This window comes from Kogia breviceps, chromosome 8, assembly GCF_026419965.1.
Source record: "Kogia breviceps isolate mKogBre1 chromosome 8, mKogBre1 haplotype 1, whole genome shotgun sequence".
NCBI lineage: Eukaryota > Metazoa > Chordata > Mammalia > Artiodactyla > Physeteridae > Kogia > Kogia breviceps.
The window spans coordinates 106,910,267-106,932,349 of record NC_081317.1 but is presented as its reverse complement, the minus strand read 5'-3'; the positions used below and the strand labels follow the sequence as shown (position 1 = coordinate 106,932,349).

General features: G+C 45.4%; 1 long non-coding RNA gene across 4 annotated transcripts in view; it reads right to left on the bottom strand.

Moving 5' to 3' along the window:
* Positions 1-2,670: 2,670 nt before the first annotated feature.
* The window catches only part of LOC136794618 (uncharacterized), a 31,214-nt gene continuing 11,801 nt past the window's right edge, over positions 2,671-22,083 (bottom strand). Inside the window, exon 4 of one of the 4 annotated variants that reach the window (XR_010841650.1) lies at positions 2,671-3,348. This is a non-coding gene — a long non-coding RNA (uncharacterized lncRNA). Of the gene's footprint in view, positions 3,349-5,753; positions 5,981-6,003; positions 6,078-21,617; positions 21,864-22,083 lie in introns of those variants that run through there. The other 3 variants (XR_010841652.1, XR_010841651.1, XR_010841649.1) reach the window with 3 other exon arrangements.

The window sequence follows — 22,083 nt, the reverse complement described above, 5'->3', positions numbered from 1 at the left end:
TGCCACCTTTGTCATAAATTATATAAATGCGCCTGTTCTTAGCTCTCCATTTCCATTCTATCAGTCAATTTATCTATGTTTATGTCAATACCATACAGTCTAAAAGTCTTATAGTAGAGTGAGAGTGAGTTCTGTCACATCTATCTTCTTCAGCAGTGTCTTGGTTATTCTATCTATGAATTTCCATATAAATTTGAGAATCACCTTACAAAAAGAAAAACAAAAAAAAATGAGGCCTCGGCCCTCCGCTGAGCCCAGAGATTCCAAACAATGACTAGACCTGAAATTCTCTTCTTTCTTCTCCCCACCGTGCTTCCAGCCTACTGTGTGCTTCCCTGGCTGTCTGCCTGCCCTATGGACTCCAGGCTTGCTTAGCCAATTCCTACAATTGTGTAAGCCAGTTCCTCTAATAAATTCGTGTCCTATATACATGACTCCTACTCATCCTGCTTCTCTGATTGAACCCTGACTACTTAACCCTTACACTGGTCATCTTGAATATTAGGTTGTTGAATGTCTGGATTTTGTTCTCTTCCTTTAAAGGGTATAGAAGTTAGCTCTAGCAGACAGTTTATTTGTGAAACGGCTTGCATCCTTTGATTGCATCATCTGGCTTGTTTTTAAGCTTTGTTAGTGGAAGTCAAATAGGGCTGATTTAGCCCTACTACTAATGTATGACCCTTCTGGAGTCTTTACTAAATGATCCAGGTGTTCAAAGGGGTTTCTCTCCTTTGGCTAGTCATAACTCAAACATCTCCAAGCCCTACATGAGCTCTGGGAATTGTTCCATTTGGGGAATTATAGTTTTCTTTGCCTGGTGATGTGGAGTTTTTTCCTACGTGGGCATAACTAAGTACCCAGCCAAAGATTCAAGGGGACCACACTGCTGACTTCTGGAGGGCTTTCTCTACAGGGCTCCCTCCTCTCTGATACTCTGTCTGGCAAATTCCAGCAAGTTTGGCCTCCCCTCAACCCACTGAGACCACTGGCTCTGCTTGGGTACCTCTTGTGCCATCATCAGGAAAGTGTCTCCAGGCAGAAGGCCAAAGCAATCTTAGGGCTCATCACATTTGTCTCCTTTCTATTGGTAATCACAATTCTGCACTGCCCATTCCCTAATGTCTGAAAACATTTTTTTAAATATAGTTTGTCTAATGAATTGGTGTTTATGTCAGGAAGGTAAGTCTGGTACTAGATATTCCATCATGGACAAAAGTGGAAACCCACCTCCTTGTCTGGAAGATGGAAAAGACTTTCAGCGCATTCAATGCTGGTAGGAAAGAAGCATTAGAGAGGAAGAAGTTGAAGATAGAAAAGAGGGGGTGACTGATGGTCAAGGTCTCTGGAGAGCAGGGCTTTGTGCACACATGGCCTTGGGGAAGAGGAGAGAAAAGAGTTGGGGACCTTACAAAGAGAGACAGCAGCTGTTTGGGTTGATGTGCAGTCAGAGTGTTAAGGCTGGAATTGTCTTAAGGACTGTCTAGTCTAAAGCTCCATTGTATAAATGAAGAAACTTCAGCTACCGGGCTTGTGACCTGCTCAAGGTTATAGTTTCTCTGAGTGGCAAAAGCAAATGCAGCCCCTCTATTTCTGTCTCTTCCAGGTTTTCTTCCTAACTTGCACCTCTATTTCAGAATGCTTTGTAGATTCCTTTTCCTCCACCCACATCTTCCAGACTCCAGTGCACCAAGCCAGAAGGAGGGGTGGCTTCAGTTAGGTTTGAAGATGTGAGCTACTTCAGGACAAATAAGGGAGAGAAGGGTGATCTGAGTCTGGGCGAACAACCAAAGCAGAGTTACAAATGATGCATTCTTCTGGGAACAGAGAGGAAAATGAGCCAGCTAGAGCAAAGGATTTTGTCTATGAAGGCTGAAAATTAGGGTACCAGATTATGGAGAGCTTTGAATGCCAGGGGGAGGAATTAAGAATTACCTCTGCTTTCATTTATTCATTATTTTTTTAAAATGCTTACTATGTGCAGTCTCTTTACTTGGGACTCAGTTGGGAGCCATTGAGAATTTTAATGAAGAGAGTGAAAAGATGAAAGAGGCAAATACCAGGATGTACATGGAATAATACCAGGTCCCTTGAAACATAATAAGTCAATTCACACTTGAAAGCTGAACCTAAGAGACTGTGCTTACTACCAAACGTAAAACAGATAGCTAGTGGGAAGCAGCCGCATAGCACAGGGAGATCAGCTCGGTGCCTTGTGACCACCTAGAGGGGTGGGATAGGGAGGGTGGGAGGGAGATGCAAGAGGGAAGAGATATGGGAACATATGTATATGTATAACTGATTCACTTTGTTATGCAGCAGAAACTGACGCACTATCGTAAAGTAATTATACTCTAATAAAGATGTTTAAAAAGAAAAAGAAGAGATTGTGCTTACCTGAAAATATAGGTATTGTCTTTGTTTCCTTGACATGGGTGCACACACGGTTGGCTGTGTATTCAGTTCAGTGAATGGCAGAGCAGAAAACCCCAGAACTTGGATTCAGAAGACGCTGGTTTTGGTCCTGATCCTGTTTCTGTGTCATTTCACTTTCTAAGCCTTTGTCTCCTCGTCTAAAAGAAAAAAGAAGAAAGAAAGAAAGAAAAGGAACAAAAGACCAGAGACTTCTCTTTGGATTTAGATCCTAAAGCTTCCTTCTCTTGGCCAGAATAAGATTCATTAACTTATTCAGGGATCTTTATTAAGTGCTTTCACGCTAAGCACAGTCCCAGTGGCCAGGATACAAATGTTAGAAGATAGCATCCCAACCTCAAATCATCTCATTCCGGGATCTCATACACATTAAAATACTGTAAACGTGGGTGGATGGGGAAGCAAGGAAACAACTACTTAGGTCGCCCAGCCTCCCGCGCTGAATCACTTAGACCCATCTGGCTTCCTTTGCCGCAAAGGGTGGACACTGGGCCTCCATCAGTCACTTCACAGAGTACGGTATCCAGTGAGAGAAGAGACCTTCAGACACGTCGAGACACAAGTGTATCACAGGTCACGTGGTGAGGGCAGTGAGCTTGCTGGAGCTCTCGGTGGGGCCCATCTCCCTCTGAAGCCAGTGTAAAGCAGATAATTTTAGACTGACTTTCCTGAGTCCCAGTCTGACAAATGGAGCCTCTGCAGCCCAGGGGCAAGTCGTATTTGAGTGCTTGGGCTGCCACAACAAAACACGGAGACTGGGGGCTGGAAGTCCAAGATCACTGCGCAGGCAGGGTTGGTTTCTCCCGAGCCCTCTCTCCTTGGCTCACAGATGGCTGCCTTCTCACTGAGTCCTCACAATGGCCTTTCCTCTGTGCTGGTGCATCTCTGGTGTCTCTTCTGTGTCCAAAACTCCTCTTCCTGTAAAGGCACCAGTCAGCAGTCTCATTTTAACTTAATCACCTCTCTAAAGGCCCTATCTCCAAAGTATACAGTCACGTTCTGAAGTCCTGGAGGCTAGGACTTCAACATAGGAATTTGGGCGGACCACAAGTCAACCTACAGCAGAAGTCAGGTCTGGGTATCACTGCTTAGCACAGCGGGGATAAGGATGAAGGGCAAAGGCAGGGGCAGCTCTCCTCTGAGGCGAAAGCACTGCCCATGTGCCACGGCACCAAAGAACCAAAAAAAAAAAAAAAAAAGGAAGCAAACAGCTTCCAGGGCAGGCACAGTTGCATGGAATGTGCGAACATGGCCCTTTTCCAAAATTAGAGAACTCTGCTCAATTGTGTGGCTCTAAATAGTGCCTGTTGATGCTGCTGTCAGCTTTTTTCAGACCGCATCCTTGGCATCTTTTAACCCTTTGCTGAGCACCAGCGTGGCCCTGAGGACAGAGGCGTTGAGTTCTTCCCTCCTGGGCTGCGAGAGCCCTCTCGCCGGCCTGTGGGCTCCGTTCATCTGGATGTTCTCTCCTTCTCTGATCTCACTTTCAATGCTGGGCATTACTCCCAAGAAGAGAAAGGCGGGGGTCTGGCGCACCAAACAAGAAATTATTTCAAAGAAAGCCCGTTGCCATGGGAACCGGTTGTCAAACGCTTTTCTGCGCGGGAGGTGTCGAGCGGGGCCACAGATTTTCTTAAGCACTGCCTGCTTTTCTTTTTAATTTGTGACAAGAACAATGAATGATTGGAGAGGGACATGGGCAGGAAAGCACTTGTCTGTCAGAAATTCATCCTGACAGTTAGCCAGGGGCTTTAGGTATGGCCTGTTCTAACGGAGCCTTCAAATTGCAGTGCTTAGGGATGGGGGCGGGGGGGCCGTGGTGGAGACTGGATGAGGCAGCAGTGAGAAAGCCACCCTAGATGGATCAGAAAAATGTTCCTAGAGGGACTTCCCTGGCAGTCCAGTGGTTAAGACTCTGCACTTCCAATGCAGGCGGCACCGGTTCTATCCCTGGTCAGGGAACTAACATCCCACATGCCTCGTAGCACGACCAAAAAATTAAAAAAAGAAAAAACAAAGAAAATGTTCCTAGAGCTTTTACTCTGTGTTCAGCCTCAGGCTAGGCTCTGTCCGGGATGCTGAGGAAGTCAGATTAGTCTGTAGTTTTGGAGAGTCACAATCTCACTGGGGAAGTGGAACCAAGGCCCATAGAATAAGAGAAAGGACAGAAGCCAGTGTATGATATTGACATGTGTTTCCTCTGTAAAGATGCCCCATCTACCTGTGCAGTACTGCCTGGAGCGGGATGCAGACTCTGAGAGTTGCATGGCTACGCACGAACCCCATCCTTGAATGGCTGTTTCCCTTTGCTTGGGACCAAAGCTCTGGCCCAGCCACTAGGCAAGTGGTTCACTGACAGACACCTTTAAGTCCACCTCCGCTTAGGCGTCAAAGCCACCCTCTTCCTGGGTGGCTTGGACAGTGACCGAGCATGACGCGACACGAGTCCCCAGCCGTTCCCACCCATCACTCCTCTGCAGGCGCTTGTTCAGTTTTGTGGTCTGACTGAACCCACCCCTGCCCATCCTGCTTCCTGTCTTTTCCCCTCACAAGTGTTACTCCTGATAAACTTTTTCACTCTTTTTTTTGGGGGGGTATAGTTGCTTTACAATGTTGTGTTAGTTTCTGCTGTACAGCAAAGTGAATCAGTTATACATACACATAGATCCCCTCTTTTTTGGATTTCCTTCCCATTTAGGTCACCACAGAGCACTGAGTAGAGTTCCCTATACAGTAGGTTCTCACTAGATATGTATTACATACCCAGTGGCAGATATATGTCAATCCCAATCTCCCAATTCATCCCCCTTTCCCCTTGGTATCTACGCGTTTGTTCTCTACATCTGTGTCTCTATTTCTGCTTTGCAAATAAGATCATCTATAGCATCTAGATTCCACTTACAATGCATTAATGTATGATATATGCTTTTCTCTTTCTGACTTACTTCACTCTATAGGACAGTCTCTGGGTACATCCACGTCTCTGCAAATGACCCAATTTCGTTTCTTTACGGCTGAATAATATCCCATTGTATATATGTGCCACATCTTCTTTATCCATTCCTCTGTCGATGGACACTTAGGTTGCTTCCATGTCCTGGCTATTGTAAATAGAGCTGCAGCGAACATTGTGGTACATGACTCTTTTTGAATTATGGTTTCCCCAGGGTATATGCCTACGAGTGGGATTGCACGATCATATGGTAGCTCTACTTTTAGTTTTTTTGAGGAACCTCCATACTGTTTCTCCATAGCGGCTGTATCAATTTACATTCCCACCAACAGTGCAAGAGGGTTCCCTTTTCTCCACACCCTCCCCAGCATTTATTGTTTGTAGATTTTTTGATGAAGGCCTTTCTGACCGGTGTGAGGTGATACCTCATTGTAGTTTTCATTTGCATTTCTCTAATGATTAGTGATGTTGAGCATCTTTTCATGTGTTTGTTGGCCATCTGTTAAACTTTTTCACTCTTAACTCATCTCAGTGTCTGCGTCTCTCAGGACCCCAGCAGAGCCAAATTTTCACCGGTCAGGAGGTGACGATTGGAATCTACAGTTAATCAGAAAATGTTGGTCATAAAGGTGGCCTTAGAAAGCTTTAGCACAGATGTGCTTATATCCTTTGGGGCTCAGGGATGCCTCCGAATCTGGAAAAAAAAAAAAAAAAAAAGCCTCTAGATAGAGTTTCCAGGAGCAGTGGAGGCAACTAACATCCAGGACGGACATGACTCGTGGGTGCCCGAGCCCAGTGGCAGAGGGCACGCTGGGTCCTTCTGACTGTGGTGTGATTTGTTTCCGGAAGCACGGCCTTGGCCTGGTTTGCCATCCTTTCTAGAGAGCCAATGACCTGCCAAACATCCTTTCCTCAATTCCTGTTCTCCTTAAATTACCCAGAGAAAATTTCTGCTGTTCATCACTAAGAAGCTGCTCTAATTCAGGAGCGAGGGGACACTGGATTACAGGAAGTGACTTTCTTCATGAGAGCGGAGGAAACATTGAATCTGAAAAGTCACTGGAGATGAGGCAGGTCCCAAAGAGAATGGCTAAAGTGCAACATTATTCAAAAGGAAGTCTAATAATTCAGACGTTTGAAGCCAATCCCTGCTGAGCTTCTTTGAGGAAGGATGCGTGTGGATGACCAGAGATGTGCATGCGGGTCTCTGCCCCGTCATCCCCAGCTCACTGAGCCCTCACCCACCTTGGCTTCTGGCTGCTGGGTACATTCCTGCTTCAGTGAGAGCCTCCAGTGAACAAGGAAGAGTAAAGGTAGGTGTCATAGGTTAAACTGCGCCTCCCGCCGGCAAGATTCATATGTTGAAGTCTTAACCCCCCTGGACCTCAGGCAGTGACTTTATTTAGAAATAGGGTCACTGGAGATGTAATTACTTAAGATGAGCTCGTACTGGAGTAAGGTGGGTCCCTCATTCAATATGACTGGTGTCCTTATATAAAGGGGAAAAGCTGGACACAGACGTGCACACAGGGAGATCGTCACGTGAAGATGAATGCAGAGGTCAGGGTGCTGCATCTATAATCCAAAATGTCAAACACCAGCAGCTGGAGGAGAGGCATGGGACAGATTCTCCCTCACATCCCGCAGAAGGAACCAACCTTGCTGAAACCCTGATCTCAGACTTCTGGCCTGCAGAGCTGGAAGACAATGGATGTCTGTTGTTTAAGCCACTCCGTTTGCGGTACCTTATTATGGTATCCCTAGCAAACAAATTCATTGGGAGGGGGGAAGAATGCATGCCCCCATTTAGGTAACTTAGAGTTTTGGTTTGGGGCAGGGATTGCCCAGCGCCTGGTGATGACCTAAATGGAATATCAATTAGACCGCCAGACAAGTTGGGATTGGGTACTCCAGGTTTCAAGTTAATTCATATCCTGAGGACATTTGCTCCAACTTCCCTTCTATATTTAGCGTGTAGCCACATGGTTATATTTGGAAGAAGGTAGAATTTGTAAGAAGGAGGTGGAAACTTCTTAAATCTTTGTGAACACCTCTTTCTTAGACTTAAACCAGGATAATGCTTCACTCCCCTGGTAGATTAGACATTTGCCGGAGTGCCAGCAAAGAGAGCACCAAATAGCATGTAAAAGTTGTCCCCAAAGAGTAAAAAGGCTGCCATGGTTAGGGCATGGGTCCACGTTGTTGTAACAGGAATATGGGAGATAAGGAATCACCCTAGTACAAAATGATGATGTCTTTCCTTCCTACCTCCTTCTCTGTCCCTCTGGGCACCTGGCTATGCTCCATCCTCAAGCTGCTCCAGAAGCCCAGCTTCTCCGAGATGTGCCCTGAGCACACCAGGCTCAGTGCCTGGGGCTGATGGGAAGGTTTTCATGTTAATTGTTTTTAGAGTCAGATGGGAAAAAAAATGACTGTCATAATAATGGACTTATAATAGTGAATCCAGCTTGGATTACATTCACATTTATACCAATACAGCTGTAATACATAATTTCATCTTTCGTCAGAGGAAGGGGCCATGTCCTGACACCAACTGGGTTTCCCACAATTCAGCTCCGTTCTGACACTAACTGATGTTAGCACAGACCTCACAAGTTAAGGGCTCAGTCCTACCAGACCACCTTCACTTCAAACACCAGCCACGATCTCAGGTATCCCCAAGCTACCCATGCTTCCGCCTAGCCAGCTGCAAATTTGGGGGTTCCCACAACACCTCCCCCACTTGATAATTCACTAGAACAACTCACAGAACCCAGGAAAGCACTATACACACGATTACCATTTTATTATAACGGAGACAACTGAGGAATAGCCAACCAGAAGCAACACTTAGGGCAAGGTCTAGGGAGGTAGAGGTGCAGGCACTTCTGTTCCGCTGAGGGGATATATTGGTATATTGACTAAGTTCACTAACCAGGAAGCTCCCTGAGCTTTGTTGTTCAGTTTCTGTCAAGATTTCAATACTTGGGCCTGGTTGAGGAAGCCATTGGCCACATGATCAAACTGAGTCTCCAGCCCCTCTTCCTTCCCTGGAGGTGCATGGTGGGGTTGGGTGAGAGTTCCGGCCCTCCGATCATGCGGTGGGTTTTTTTTGGCACCAGTCTCCATCCTGAAGCGATTTAGGGGCCCCGCCATGAGTCACCTTGTCCACGTGAACTCACGCATGTTTAAAAGGGGCTCATTACAGGGACTTCCCTGGCGGTCCAGTGGTTAAGACTCCGTGCTTCCACTGCAGGGGGCACGGGTTCGATCCCTGGTCGGGGAACGAAGATTCCCACAGGCTGCACGGCCAAAATAAAAAGGGGGGGATGGGCACTCATTATAAATAACAAAAGATACTTCCATCATCTGGAAAGTCCAAGGGTTTTTTTTTTTTTTTCTTTCTTTCTTTTTTTTTTTTTTTTTGGCCACACTGCAAGGCTTGTGGGATCTTAGTTCCTCAACCAGGGATCGAACCCGGGCCCTCAGCCTCAGCAGTGAAAGCACTGAGTCCTAACCACTGGACCGCCAGGGAGTTTCCTAGAAAGTCTGAGGGTTTTTGAAGATCTGTGCCAGGAACTGGGGACAAAGACCACGGTTTTTTGTTTGTTTGTTTTTGTTGTTTTTTATTTAGTATCCCATAGGGACCCATGAAGGCAAGCCAGCCCAGGGTCCCACAATGCAGCCCCTGAGCTGTGCTCCCAGGGCCCAGTGGGGGCCATCCTAAGGCCCACCGCACCCAGCAGTGGTCACAACAACCCAAATCCCAAGGTGGAGTGTTGCTGCAACCCCCAAATCTAATCTGGTCTCTGCTGTTCCCCATCGAACCTCCAGCTTTGCTCAGCCTTCCTACCTGCAGTTTCCCCTAGGCTTTGGGACCCTCAGTGTCACACGTGAGTTTCTCCCCTCCGTCCTGGCTCGGTGCCCTCACACTAACATTGTTTTTTCTCACACTGGACTTCCCGGTCTCAAGACACTCATAAGCCACCTCTGTGGAGATCGGGCCCCCTCCCCTGGCCTCTGCTCCTGAATGGTCAAGTACGAACACCATCTCTTTAAACGGTTTCCACATCAGAACCGATCCTGTCCTGTATCCCCATCTTCCTCCTCCCCTCCTGTCGAGCCTGCTGGCTCTTCAGGCCCACGCTCTCGGCTGGCTGTCTCAGGCTAGTAGAACGGCACCAAAGAAAAGGTCAAGTCCGCAAATCTGTCCCAGCTCCCGCATGTCCCCAGCGACCCCAGGCTGGCCCCACTGGCCATCCCGTGACTACTTCATCTACTTGCATTTGCCAGGAACTGGGACATTTGAATAAGGGGAGTAAAAAAAGCAGTCGTCTAATTTTGGAACTTCAGGCGCTCCGACAGCTGGTGAGGGGAGATATTTGGGGGGAGAAGACGTAACTCAAATCACACCTCCCAGGAGGCTGCCTGCATAGCCTGCTCAGACAGCCAGCCCCAACCAAACACCACGCCCTTTCAGAGAGCAGCAGCCATGCTCAACGCAGCCTGTGCTTTCGCTCAAGATACTGACTTTGTAAACGTTGAGTTGAAAGCCTTATAACAGATGAGACTCAATACAAAGAGAAGTGGGGCAGTGGAGGTCTTCAGGGAATTGAAAGAACATAAATGATCACTGCAATGAAACTTGCAAGAGAGGAGAAGTTCCACTTACTTCTGCTGGGAGGACCTGTCTTCTCAATATACTTTCCCCTACATTCTTCATTTCTTCAGGTTCCTTCACAGGAACCCCATGCATTGCTTATCCTCTTACAATGAAATAGAGAAGAAGGGAATGGGGCAGGGGCGGAGGGGAAGGGGGTGAGCTCTAAGCTGCAGAAAGCAGTCTGCCTATGGGGCTGGCCAGGGGACTCGTGGAAACCACTCTGCTATGGGGTCCAGTAAAAGGAAAATACAGTTTGGCAAGTAATGCTGGGTCCCAAATGGCAGCTGTTTCCAGTGGCAGGCCAGGCAAACAGGTGGCAGTAAGTGGAGCAGGGTGGGAGGGGGTGGAATTCTAAAAACTAGAAAGGAAGGGACTGATACTTATTTAACTCTTTCCATATGCCAAACGCTATGCCAGGCACTTTGCAGATATTATCTCATTTAACCTCTTGACAGTATCTACCAGAGAGTCTATTATTTTAAGATTTTTTTGGTTTTGATGTGGGCCATTTTTAAAGTCTTTATTGAATTTTTTACAATATCGCTTCTCTTTTATGTTTTGGGTTTTTGGCCATGAGGCACGTGGGATCTTAGCTCCCCAACCAGGAATTGAACCCACACCCCCTGCATTGGAAGGTGAAGACTTAACCACTGGACCCCCAGGGAAGTCCCCCAGATAGTCCATTTGAAAAATGAGGAAACCTCAAAAAACTAAAAATAGAGTCGCCATATGATCCAGCAATCCCACTCCTGGGCATATATCCAGACAAAACTATAATTCCAAAAGATACATGCACCTCAGTGTTCATGGCAGCACTATTTACAGAAGCCAAGACGTGGAAACAACCTAAATGTCCATCGACAGAGGAATGGATAAAGAAGGTGTGGTTGGTACATATATACAATGGAATATTATTTAGCCATAAAAAAGAATGAAATAATGCCATTTGTAGCAACATGGATGGACCTAGAGATGATCATACTAAGTGAAGTAAGTCAGAAAGAGAAAGACAAATACCATAAGGTATTGCTTCTATGTGGAATCTAAAATATGATGCAAATGAACGTATCTACAAAACAGAAACAGACTCACAAACATAGAGAAGAGACCTGTGGTTGCCAAGGGGGAGGAGGGTGGGGGAGGGATGGATCGGGAATTTGGGATTAGCAGATGCATACTATTACATACAGGATGGATAAACAGCAAGGTCCTACTGTATAACACAGGGAACTATATTCAATATCCTATAATAAACCATAATAGAAAAGAATATGAAAAAGAATGTATATATATATATATATATATGTATTACTGAGTCACTTTGCTATACAGCATAAATTGACACAACATTGTAAATCAACTATACTTCAATAAAATAAATTTTTAAAAAAACTTTTAAATAAAAATAAGGAAACCAAGATTCAGCAGTCACCCAGTGGGTAAATGACAGGGATGGAATCTGATCCCAGATCCTGGCCTCAAAGCCCCACGGCCTTACCCTACAATACTAAAGCATATGAGGGGGAGGGATAGGTTGGGAGTTTGGGATTGACATGTACCCACTGTTGTATTTAAAACACATAACCACAAGGACCTACTGTATAGCACAGGGAACTCTGCTCAATACACTCTAATAACCTAAATGAGAAAAGAATTTGAAAAAGAATTTTTTAAAACTATTAAAAAAACAAAATAAAATAAAGCATCTGAGAAGTCAGCTAAAGCGGGTTCTGGGGACCACAGGTTCTCCAGGGCAGGTACCAATCCTTAGAAGGCAGTCTAGAAAGAGAAAGATCATTCCCCTCTAACTATAGGACCCAAGTACTCAAGAGTTGCCAGGGCAGAAAGCTAAGGGCTGACCATTAACAATAATATCTCAATGGTTGAGTTATAACATGGGGCTGGAGCTGCTTGAATTCCTCCTGCCTCAGGTCTGGACTCAACTGTGACTTATAATCTGCCCACTATGTGTCTTCCTTACTAAGCTGTGAGTTCCTTAAGTGTTCTTTGTGTCCACAGCTGGTGGCGCAGCACCTGGTTCCACCAGGGGTAGGCGCTCCATAAATGATGGTGGGATGTGTGAATGAAAGAATGGATGAATGCGTCCTTAACTGAGGGGCAGCACGGCAGAGGCTACTGAATCGGGCAGTGACTGAGCAGACAAGGTATCAAGGGGAAGCTAGAGTCCCCCAATCCGCCGCAGGAACTTCAGCGATCCCTGGTTAGAATTCTCTACTAGGATTCTTTTGTACTTCTGAGTGGGTTTGACCACTCCGTTTTTTAAACCCACACACACTTGGATTATTAAATAAACACAAGGGTTTTTTTTTTTTTCCTACAAATTTAAGGCTGAATTGACTTAATTTTTCATTTCACTTGCTTTTTGTATGTGGCAGGGGTGGGGGACGGGCACTGTACACAGTGTTAGAGAAGGTCGAGGGAAAGTTCTGGGCTTCTCAGAAGCAACCAGTTCATTGCTTATCCAAGGCCACAAAAAGCCTGGAATCCTAGCATCCTCCTTCTGAGATGTTCCCATGGAAACCATGCTTGGGCTATTCTTGCACAAGGACAGCTTCTAGCACAATCAGCCCTGGCTCCTGAGAGAATGCAGTGCCTGAGGTAGGAACCAGCAGACAAGTTGTGAGAAGGGAAAAGCAAAAAGATTGCTGCTCTACAACCAGAACATACATCTTCCTCTTCCCTCCTCTCACCCCCACTTTCCCAGGCACCCCGATGGGAAATGTGCCAGCCCCTGAATGACATGAAGCACAGACCTCCCCTGGCCTGAGTGATGGGACAAACGGGCATCTGCCAGGGAAGGCTACAATGTAAACTGCACCCCGTCATGTCAGCGGAGGACATGAGACGGGGCTGAGGGGCAGAGGAGGAATTTTGCACAGAGCAATGAATTTGACGCATTCTGCCATGTGGTCTGATGGTGATCAGGTATAACCAGGACAAGAGGGAAATTATGCTGCTTCCCTGGACAGGGAGACAATGTCCATCCCAGCCAATGCCCCACTCCTGGTCCACCGGTGAGTCGTTAAGGCAGGAGCCACTTGGAGTTGCCACCTTCGTTCCTAATGCCAGCTCCTTATCTGCTTCCATGCCACCTGCTAGGTGTGTGACCTTGGGACACTGCCTGACCTCTCTAAGCCTCTGCTCCCTTATCTGTCAAATGAGGGTAATGAGATCGGATGCGTAAGGTTCTTGCAAAGGAGGTGATATATGGGAGGTCCTCACCATATCTCTATAACTGTTTGTACAGCACATGCTCAAGCATAAATTAGAATCTATTGGCAGGATGCAGGGATATCTTGTAGGACATCGGGAGGGGAAGAGACCCAGGCCCGTTAAGGGCCTGGAACCAGGAGCTGGAACTAAACGGTGTCTTGTCTCTTGCACTTTAGACTCTCTGCCTCTATCTGCTCATCAGCTCACCCCGCCTCTCTGTGTGCAGGGAAGAAATGGTCATGCCAGCCCTGACTCCACGTAGCCTTCCGACTCGTAAGCTCAGTATGAGCTAGAAGAGTCTCTGTGCCAGCCCCCAGTTCCAGGAAAATTGTCTCATTCACCCACGCTCAGTCAGGGCTCCCCACCGTGGTCCTTCCGGTGTGACCAGACGAAGCCAGGGTCGCCCCTCTCCCTTTCGCAGTGAGGGATCTCAGAGAAGGGAGCACAGAACGAACAGGCACCCAAAGTATTCTCTGCTCCCTCAAAGTTCTCCTCGGTGGAATTCTCCCAAAATCTCTGGGCAGATGACTCAGCAGGAGGCTGTGGTCCAGGCTTTCTCCTAATATATACCCTGTCCTGCATAAGACAGGCTGCGAGCTCCTGGGAGAAACAGAGGGGCCCCATGTGCGCCCACCACGTGGTCACATCGTCCATATGCGAAAGGAGTCAGACAAAGCCGAACTCAGGAACCTCCTTCCTGCTGGTCTAATGTAGGGTGCGGAAATTCAGATCTCACAGATGTGTCCAGATTTTAGCCTCTGGAATACCGAGAGCTTCCCTGGAGCTCTAATGAATGGCGATGATGTAAAACACAAGCTGATGTAAAATATTTCCAGCCTAGTTGCATGCTGGGAGAAAGAAGCATTATTTTATTATCCTGGATCTTTTCCCAGAAAGTCAAAAGCCATTCTCCCTTGTTGAGTTTAATAAGATTCATCCGTCACCTGGGTTAGAGTCGCTCACGTTTTGGGGAGATTTTTTTATCTGTGTTGTTATGCCAGCCTCAGAAGAGGATCAACTAGTCCTGTATTGAGAAGCCCCAAGGGAAGTGATTCATTTAGTCACTCATTCATTTGACAAATCTTTCTCAAGTGCCTGTTAGGAAGGAGGGTAACGGTGTATTAAGCACTGGATAAAAAGGTGGGCAACGACAGGCAAAATCCTCAGTCGCACGGGGTTCACAGTCTAATGGTGAAACGGGCACCGTGAAAGCCGCACCATCAAATCACACCTGTGACCGGTGTTCCGCGGGAGAGAGAACCTGCGTTGTAAGAAGGAGGTCTGTCCCGCTCAGGAAGTTGGCTTCTTTGCCGAGTGATGCTTGAGCTGAGTGATGAATCCTGAGTAGGTGTTCCCAGGAATCGAGGCGAGGAAAAGGACTGTGACTGGACAAAAGTGCATGTGCTGATGAGTGGATTGCGGGGTGAGGGTTGTGGTAGAGGGACCCTGTCAGGGTTTTACCTATTCCGCAAGCAGGAGGGTGACGTGAAGGGATTTGCCTGTTGAAGAGGTCTCTCTAGCTCTCGTCCCATTTGCAGTCCTTTAGGCGAGAAAAAAAGGTAGCCTGAACTAGGTTCTTATTGTATTTGGTGGTGGCAGTGGTGGCAGTGGAGACAAGTGAATGGATCTGAGAAATATTCTGGAGCTGCCGTTGCCAGGACCTGGATAAGAGGATGAGGGAGTGGAGTGATGAGGGGTGACCCTGAGGGCTCTTGGCTTTTGCCCAAGTGGATGAGACGGAGATGGGGACTGCTGGAAGAGGACCAGGATTGGGTGTTAAGCATTACAGATTCCTCCACTTCTGTATGTCTTTCTTTGTCTAATCTAGTCTAGATTTATCTCACAGAGAGACCAGCACTTTCACAGAGCTTGGGATAAATGGGTTAACAAATCTTATCTGACTTCGAGGCATCAGCGGACCCCAGCTGTCACCTGGGTTACACAGTTTACGAAAAGAGAGCAACAGAGAGAAAACAAGCAGCATGTGAGCAGATGCACACATCGTATGTCATTAGGCAACTGCAAGTTAAAACCACAATGACAAACCACGACACACCTATTAGAAAGGCTAACACCCCAAAATCCAACAATACCAAACGTTGACAGAGCAACAGGAAGTCTCATTCATCGCTGGTGGGAATGCAAAATGGTACGGCCACTTTGGAAGACAGTTTGGGAGTTTCTTACAGAACTAAACAAAATCTTACCATACCATCCAGCAATTGTGCTCCTTGGTATTTATACCCAAATGAGTTTAAAACATATGTCTACACAAAAACCTGCACATGGATATTTATAGCAGCTTTATTCAGAATTGCCAAATCTTGGGAACAACCAAGATGTCCTGCAGTGAGTGAGTGGATAAACTGTAGCACATGCAGACGATGGAATATTATTTGGTGCTAAAAAGACATGAGCTATCAAGCCATGCAAAGACTTGGAGGAAACGCTAATGCATATCACTAGGTGAAAGAAGCCAATCTAAAAGACTTCATACTGTATGATTCCAACTATGTGACATTCTAGAAAAGGCAAAATTAAGACAATAAAAAGTCAATGCTTGCCAGAGATTGGGCCGATGGCAGTGGGGGATGGAGGGAGGTGCAAGGAGAGAAAAGAGTGATGAATAGGTGAAGCTCAGGAAATTTTTAGGGCAGTGAAACTAATCTGTATGATACTTTGAAGGTGGATACATGTCATTATACATTTGTCCAAACCCATAGAACTCTTTGTACAACAAGGAGAGTGAAACATGATACAAACTATGGACTTTCATTAATCATAGTGTATCAGCTTTGTTTCATTAATTGTAACAAACGCAGCATAATAATGCAAGATGTTAATAACAGAAGCAACTGTAGGGGAGAGGGGGAGTATATGGGAACTTTCTATACTAGCTGCTCAATTTTTCTGTAAATCTAAAACTTAACATAAAACATATTAGTTGAAAAAAAGAGAGCAAACGGACAATGTTTATTTCTGTATGATAAAAGTGACATCATTTTCTTTCATATTTGACTGTAATCCCATAATTTCAACATAAGGTTTCATTATTTATTTTTAAAATTGTTAATTACATGATTGATACATAAATACTTCCTCTCCTGTTGCAGAGCACAGGCTCCAGACGCACAGGCTCAGCGGCCACGGTTCACGGGCCCAGCCGCTTCGCGGCATGTGGGATCCTCCCGGACAGGGACACAAACCCGTGTCCCCCGCATCGGCAGGCGGACTCTCAACCACTGCGCCACCAGGGAAGCCCTGTATCTGATCTTTTTATCAGGAAAGCAAAGATTTCCAGAAACCTACCAATAGGCTTCCGTATGTTTCACTTGCCAAATGTGTCCCATGGCCACCTCTAGATGCAGTGGAAGCAGAAAGGCAAACGTTTAACTGTTCCAACCATCCAAGGAGATGGCACCAAGGAGGCAGTTTGACAGCTGCTTTTGGATCTATCAACAGCTGTGTCTGACGGAACTGCTAATGGTTTAGTTTGTATATGTTTTTCAAACAATATTGTATGTCTTATAGATTCTGTCAGTAATTTTATACCGTTTTTTAAAAATTCTGTATTATATTGCATAGTATAAATAGATGACATTTTTTGTTTCACATTGATAAACACTTAGATTGCTCTTAAATTTCCCCTGATTTCAAACAATGCTGCAGTGAACTCCTTGTACGAGTTTCTTTGAGCACATGCAAAAATATTGTTCTAGGATAGTTACAAGTGCAATTGTCTGTCAAAGGATTAGTGTTTCTAAAACTGATGGATTCTGCTGAATTGCCCTTGAAATGGGCCGACTTAACACCCCCACCAGCACTGTATATGAGTGTCTATTTCCCACACCCCCACGAACACTGGAAATTCTTAATATTATCCAAATAAAGAGTAAAAATATCATTATTTTATTCTTATTTATTGGATGATGGGGTTTCAGCTGATTCTCTAGGATGTCTATAGTAGATAATTTCAGTAACTGCCAATAATAGTCTTGTCTCTTCAATATTTGAAATTTTTATTTGGATTAGCCTTTCTTTGGGTTTTGGAAGGCTTTACAAAAGCCTTTTTTAGTTAAACACTTGGTTCACTTAGGTTCTGTTTATTATTTTCTAAAATGTGCATTTGAGGCTATACATTTACTCTGGCTACTGCTTTGTATTCCTCCATGGGATTTTATATATGATGATCTTTTTATGTATGTAGAAATATATATATTTTTATGTAGAAATATATGTAGAAATATATATATTTCTAAATAACTTATTTTTTCAGTTTTTTTAATTGTAAGAAGGGAGATTTTTGCTCATTATATATCTTATTCATTTGTTATTTTATATACTTGTTACTTAAGACACTTCAAAATTACACACAATAATAATAAATTCAAGCAAATACTTCATACATGAGGCTATATGTAAAAATGCCCAGACCCACCTCCAACTCTTCCCCAGAGGTAATCACTACCAACAGCTTTTGATTCTTTCTTAAGTACCATATGAATGATTTCATTGTGTATATTTTCTTTTGAAACCATTTTTTTATTGTAGCCATCTGCATTTTTCAAATAGAGATTTTGTGTGTGTATGAGACTTGGTAGCTAATTTTTATTCATGTTATCATAAGTGTGTAAAAATTATGTAGTTTCTCTTCGTTGGGCATAAAATTCTACATATAGTTATTTGTAAAATGTATTCATTTATTCAATTCCTCCGTGTCCTCACTTAATTTTTGTTTACTTTGTCAATATCTGAAAGAGGTGGATTTTTAAATCTCCCACTATGATTATGGATTCATTCATTTCTCTTTATACTTCTATCAGTTTATGCTTAATATGTTTTAAAGCTGTGTTATTAGGTACGTAAAGATTTATAACTATTATAGCTCTTTTTGTGAATTATAGCTTTCATAATAAAAAATGAAACCCTTCTCTTATAATAATTTTCACTTTGAGTTTTATTTTTCTCTGATAATTTCTTTTTACTAACATTTACTTAAAATATCTTTTTTCATGCTTTGTTTTTAACACTAAGACATTTTGTTTCAGAAAAGACTCCTATAAACTGTATATTCCTTGATTTTTTTTCTTAACCCAATCTGAGAGACTTTTAATACACTATTTAAACCCAGTCTCATTTATTGTAATTATCGATGTGCTTAAATTTGTTCCTGATTACCTTTTATGTTTTATACTTACCATGCTTTCTTGTTCTTTATTTTATTTCTTTTCTGACTTTTATTGGATTGCATTTTTCTTCTAATGATTTCTACATTATTATTCTATTTTTCTACAGATATCCTTTAACTTGAAATTAATTTTTTTCCTATCAAAATCTAGTGCTGGGCTTCCCTGGTGGCGCAGTGGTTGAGAATCCGCCTGCCGATGCAGGGGACACAGGTTCGTGCCCCAGTCCAGTAAGATCCCACATGCCATGGAGCGGCTAGGCCCATGAGCCATGGCCGCTGAGCCTGCGTGTCCAGAGCCTGTGCTCCGCAATGGGAGAGGCCACAACAGTGAGAGGCCCGTGTAACGAAAAAAAAAAAAAAAATCTAGTGCTGATGAGAATATACATCATTACCCTAAATGGGTAGAGCGGAACTAATGACTAAGCTTGGAGGCCCTCCTTATTAAGGATATATTTACTGTCATTTCGTGGGATTTGGGATAGGAGAAGAAGTAGATGCATGCACTCCATATGCTATTTCGATCCAATCTTTCTTCTTTTTATTATAAGGGGGAAAGCAACTGAGAAAATTAGTTCAAAACAAAAAGGTGAGAAGACAGCAGAGGATGATGCTCAAGGAGAAGGGGTGGGTTAGTGATGGGACAATTTTAGGCATCAGGGGGCAGTTTAAGGGGCTTGGAGCTTTTCTAGGGCAATGCAAATTACCCTGTGAAGCTAAACTTCTCTTCCAAGCATAAGTTCAGCATTCCTTGTTGTGTCTAGTTTGACATTGGCCAGAAAGAAATGAAAGCATAGGGCCTGAAGAGTTGGATGACAGGCTTACTCTCAGGCTAAAGAATCAAGGCCAGAGGCAAGGGTCCAAGTCCCATTTTGAGAGTCACCAGGAATTACCAAGACTGGAGCCAAAGAAAGGCTGTATGTTGATTATTTTAATCAGGTATAGTAAACATGCAGGCATGAAAATGACCATCATGAAGAAAGAAGTCTTTCTACTCAGACACCTCGGAAAATAAGCTCTATGACATGCCATGCAGGGCCACATGGGGAAGCACCAGGGTCAGTCAGGAAGCAGAGGGAATGAGAAAGAAAGAGCTTTTACTGTGGTTTTTGCAGGAAAGGCAAGGCAGGGGAAGCAGGCTTAGGATTGGCTAGTTTGAATAACTTCAGCAGGCTCTGGGTCACAGGCATTGTCCCTAGTTGTCTAGCACCTGGCCCTGGGATGATTAGGGCAGGCAGACATTGGCTCAGAGGGTGAGAGCAGATGAAGAAGGTGGTTGGAGGTGTGGGGTCTGGATTGGTTGGATTGCTTATGAAAGGTGCACTTGCAGGCATGTCTTTACTAGCTCTAGAAATTGCCCAGATTGGGACAGTCTCTCCAGGATCAGCAAGCCCTAGATGTCAATGCATCAGATAATATCAATACAGAAAATTAAAAGGCATGGGGCTTCCCTGGCGGCACAGTGGTTGAGAGTCCGCCTGCCGATGCAGGGGATACAGGTTCGTGCCCCGGTTCGGGAAGATCCCACATGCCGTGGAGCGGCTGGGCCCGTGAGCCATGGCCGCTGAGCCTGCACGTCCAGAGCCTGTGCTCTGCAAAGGGAGAGGTCACAACAGTGCCCATGTACCGCAAAAAAAAAAAAAATTAATTAAAAGGCATGATTTATACAAAAGTCTCAGCTCAAAGTGGGAATTGAGGATCAGGGATCACCAACAAGATCAAGGTGCTGACAAATTGGAAGATAAGAAATGGTTGCGTGTGACTCACCGTTCTCTAAAGAGGACCTTAGGGATGCTTTCAAAAGGCTGCCCACTAATAAGCTAACATCAGCCTTCTATCTTTTTTAAAAAAATTTTTATTTATTTCTGGCTGTGTTGGGTCTTCGTTTCTGTGTGAGGACTTTCTCTAGTTGTGGCGAGCGGGGGCCACTCCTCATCACGGTACGCGGGCCTCTCACTGTCGCGACCTCTCCTTGCGGAGCACAGGCTCCGGACGCACAGGCGCAGCGGCCATGGCTCACGGGCCCAGCTGCTCAGCGGCACGTGGGATCTTCCCCGACCGGGGCACGAACCCGCGTCACCTGCATCGGCAGGCGGACTCTCAACCACTGCGCCACCAGGGAAGCCCCAACCTTCTATCTTATGTCTAACGTTTTAAAGGCAATTCCTCACATTCAGAAGCAGAAAAATGTGTCCCAGCTGGAATATCTTACGTCTCGGTTTCCCCATGGCTCACACAAAAATATGGGCAAATCACTGTCCAAAAGATTTTTCTTAATTAGTGAATTTACAGGGAAAAAACCTTCACAAGGATAAAACATTTACATTACATTTAACGGTTACATTTAGCACTTCATCACCATTCCAATGAATAAAATAACGATAATCTCAACTATTCCAGAAAAAACCCAGACCTAACTCATTTTGTTCCTCTGTGTACATGGCAGTCTGGTTTCCATTAGGTAGTGGATGGAGCCACCTCCCCTGCTGCTGAGCTTCTGAGAAGAAGTCAGGAGTGACGGGAAGCTGCCAGGCCTGCAGACAGGCACACAGACAGGATGCCAATGTGCAAATCCACCAAAGTGGACCAGCCACGTCCCCTGGGATTGCCAAGCCTGCCAAATCCAGCTGAGACACTACACAGAGTCCATCGGTGACAGGAAACCCGGCCAGCCTAGAGCCAACGCGTTTGGTCTAAGGAAAAGGCCTTTGGCTGGTGGCACTAGATGCAACAAGTACAATCATCTGCGATGGCTGAGAAACTCCCTCATTCCCTTCTTCTGCAGTCTTGGCTGCTGCGCTTGCTCCAGAACAAAGAAATGCTGAAGCAGCAGGACAGCTAGGACCCGGGGTTTACAATTCATAGAGGGCAGGAGAAAGCAGGGCTCGGTCAATTCCTTCTCAGCTTCCCATCAGGGAGAGAGGCAACAACGCCCACGGCCAGGGATTCTCACCTATTTTTTATAACCATCAAACGTTTGTACAGCCCCTCTGAGCCAGGCGCCGGGCAAGGCACTGTGGGCCATGCAAAGAATAAACTCCAGGGGCTTCCCTGGCGGGTCCAGTGGTTAAGACTCTACGCTGCCACTGCAAGGGGCACAGGTTCGACTCCTGGTCAGGAAACTAAGATCCCGTATGCTGTGCAGGCTGTTAATTAGCTTGATTGTGGTGATTATTTCACAATGCATAGGTATTTCAAAACATCCAGGGAATTCCCTGGAGGTTCAGTGGTTGGGACTCCGCACCCTCACTGCCAACGTCCCGGGTTCAATCTCTGGTCGGGGAACTATGATCCCACAAGCCTCGTAGCACAGCCAAAATTTTAAAAAAAGAAGAAACTCCAGGCTCTGCCCTTCAAGAACTCATGCACCAGAAAGGGGATAAGGTCAGCATCTGAGGCTGGGACAGACAGAGAAAGAGAGTCAGAAAAGGCCTCGGGCTTCCCTGGTGGCGCAGTGGTTGAGAATCCGCCTGCCAATGCAGGGGACACGGGTTCGTGCCCCGGTCCGGGAAGATCCCACATGCCGCGGAGCGGCTGGGCCCGTGAGCCATGGCCGCTGAGCCTGCGCGTCCGGAGCCTGTGCTCCGCAACAGGAGAGGCCACAACAGTGAGAGGCCC